Genomic DNA, 3,268 nt, shown 5'->3' with positions numbered 1-3,268 from the left:
TCATTTCGCAGTCAGGGAGGACGTGAAGTAGTGGGCGCTTTGCTTTATTTGGTTGATTTTGCTTTTGAAGAGCAAGCATTTCTCCATTTTTATCTTGGATCCTTGGATATAATAAAAATCAGAGGGCTTTGTTTAACAATCTGCTAGAATGTTTCATAGAAAATGTATGGAATGTTTCATCGAAAATGTATGGAAGGATAAAATCATAATTTGTAGTGAAGTAATATGTATTACTAGCCCTTGTATTGAGAGGTGCAAAGGAATGCCGATAGGAGGAATGGGAGAATGTGGATGACAATAATTTGTACATTGTTTTATGTAATATTTTATGTATGTATTTGAACACATTCGAACTTAATTGAGAAGGGCCCTAATTTGAGAAATGAAACTTGATGTTGATATTTGAAATCAGACCAAGGCAATAACACAATCAAGTGAAGAATGCCCTGATTTAAGAATCGGGCCAAGAGAACAGTTTGAACAGGTGAAGGAAAACCTGATTTGGGAATAAAGTTGAATGGAGATAGAGGATCAATTGAGGAATCATGTCCAATATTTGAATTGGGGAAAGGAAGCACTATGAATACGTTAAGGAGGACCTTATTCATTCCTCAAGGTGAAAGCATAAGCACTTAGAAAAAATTCCAAAGGATAAAATGTTAAGGAAATTTTGGCTAAATGTGACGGAACCAGTGCTTTGAAGTATGTGAAAAACTAAGAAAGCAAGACTTGGTTAGCCTTTGTTTCAAATGTAACTAGAAACGTAAGTCCTTTGGGCTCAACAAAATTGTAACGGAATGTATGTGTTGGTCAATTTTGATGGCTCCACGCATTGAAGTGGGAACACTAATGCAAGAATTGAGTTAGTAGCTCTCGAACAAATTTTAAAAAATATGCTAATGCTTTACCTAGATAAGGGAAGATTGAGATTATTAGAGCTTTCTACGAGATTTCCTGTCTAATTTTTCCCCAAATTTAACCTTTGTCGTACAATACAAACTTCTCATAAGAAACTAGAAGGTATTTCAACTAAGAAAGAATATTTTTGGTTTATTTGCCTTTGAGGCTATTTGAGATCTAGACATGGAATCCAAATCCATAATCGAATTTAGATATAAACGTAGATTTTAGTTTTGACAAAAAGTTAAACAAAAGATGAACCAATCACATTTTATACATTGATTCAAGTTTCAAAGAGAAGACCTCTTTACTTCAAATTAAAATCAATAGTCGAACTTAATTTAAACATAATTTAATCAATCAAAACCAATAATACATATGGATTCAAAATTTAGATAAAAATAGATAAGAGCACAACCAATCCTTTGTAATCGTCTCATATTTTCATTTTATTTATACAATTACTCTGTGGCAAAGGATATACCACAATGGTCAATGTGATCTGCTAAACAATTTATTTGTATGGTTACCCTGCAGAAAAACCACAATGATTTGTGACCATTTCCTTGTAGAAAATACCTTGTCAAACTAGAAAATACATCATCATCTTCGAGAATTATCAAAGCAACCCCTAGGCCAAGCATGACCTTTTTTTATCTTTTTTCCTAGAAAAGGAATTAATTATATCCTTCAAGGTCCAAGATATGAGGCATTCATCACCACATATATAAGCCAGCAACAATCTTGAATCCATATAAATACACAAACAAAGAGTAAGCACCACCAAAGAATGAGCACTGCATTGAATTGTAGAAAAAGTACTTGAATTCCACCAAGGACAAATTCAAATCTTATTTTAATGAAATTCGTAAAAATGTAAATCTAGCCCACTACACATAAAAGGGAGGAATAAATCAAACAAACACAAAATAAAAGAGGGAGGAACAAATCAAACAAACACAAAATAAAATGTAGCTGAAGTTTCCAACTTTCCAACATGTGCCACAAAGCAAGCCACAAATGGATTTCACTGTGAGCTAGAAAGAGTACAACAGAGCATAAAATATAATTAAATCAGATTATAATGGTATTTCGCATTGCATAAATCAATGACAGTATAGGGTATATCTAACTGCACTATTGGGTGTTTCACATTTCAAAAATCAACGACAATATTTTTTTAAATTTTTTTTTTTTTCGGAGCAAGTAATAAAATTGATTTTCACTGGTCACAGCCACCTACAACATTTTTCAGTACCAACAAATAAATATTTATAGCTCATGAAGATATTGAAACTCTTCCAACCTTAAATCAAAATTCAAAAATGCATGATGACAATAGGAACATACTATTATCATTTTCAACCCAAGTATAGAGAGAAGCTTGCAAATCTGAAAAGAAACTCTGAGGTTCATTCCTTGTTCTATGTAACCTCTGCAGCCTATGGTTTCCCGTCTCCATGTCCACTGCAACATCCCCCAGAATGATGATGCTTACTTTTTGACTTCATTGTCAACTATTTTCACATGTCATAGGGATCCTCACCATTCACATAGTACTTAGCCTCGATATTGTTGATTCTAGAGTCCAGTGTATGGGTATACAAATGGAATACTACTCGGGTTCTCTTGTAGACATGGAGAAAAACATACTCAACCTAAGAACCTCATGCAAAAGATTCTGGGCCACCGTCATGAGCTTCGTTGCGAGGCCCAGTTTCCTGTGCATGCGCAAGAAGGTCAAATAATTTATATGGCCATGGAATTTTGTGGACTCCTCATCCATTTTTGCGAGAACATAACCCAAAGTCTTCTTATTGTAATTCTCCACCACATAGAGAAGTTGCGGCCATGAGAGGATATGGTAGAGATAATACTTCATTTGGTAATTCTTTGGCAGACACATCATATTACATGTTTCCATGGAAGGCAAGTCTTCCATAGTAGCTTGGTGAATGCAAACCATGGCTACAATTGAGAGTGTTTAAACCGTATAATATAACAGACTACTTAAAACCTCCCTATTACTTGCCCTTTATTGGCTAGTCTTCAAATTCCGTGGGTTTTTTCTAAATCTTTGAATGACAGGAAATCTGATCAAAATTCTTCTACTTGAAGTTTGTTTCCATTCGCCCTACGAGGCTCTTGAGGCCCACCTTACGTCTCCAGATGGGAAAGCAGGGAATATTCATTAATGTGAGGTAGAAAGAACATCCAAAGTAAGCACTTTCTTTGATAAATGGCAAGTTCAATATGTGGAAGGTGGGATCTCAAAGCCAAATCTTGATCTTGCGGATAACAAACAGGTTCGAGTGAAAGTTTCAAAATGTGCCTTTCGTACAAGTAAATATTTTTTCTCCTTTCCGCT

The 3,268-nt window shown here is 34.8% G+C and overlaps 1 pseudogene; it reads right to left on the bottom strand.

Annotated features, from left to right (window-relative positions):
- Positions 1 to 2,164: 2,164 nt before the first annotated feature.
- Positions 2,165 to 2,920, bottom strand: LOC149187325 (N-terminal acetyltransferase A complex catalytic subunit NAA10 pseudogene; annotated as a pseudogene).
- Positions 2,921 to 3,268: the final 348 nt, after the last annotated feature.

The sequence above is a fragment of the Pinus tabuliformis genome, chromosome 3_1 (assembly GCF_031772625.1).
Source record: "Pinus tabuliformis cultivar Carrire ecotype Pingquan chromosome 3_1, CPIR1, whole genome shotgun sequence".
Classification (NCBI taxonomy): Eukaryota; Viridiplantae; Streptophyta; class Pinopsida; order Pinales; family Pinaceae; genus Pinus; species Pinus tabuliformis.
Note: the sequence above shows the minus strand (reverse complement) of the source record. Positions and strands in the feature narration are given on the sequence as shown.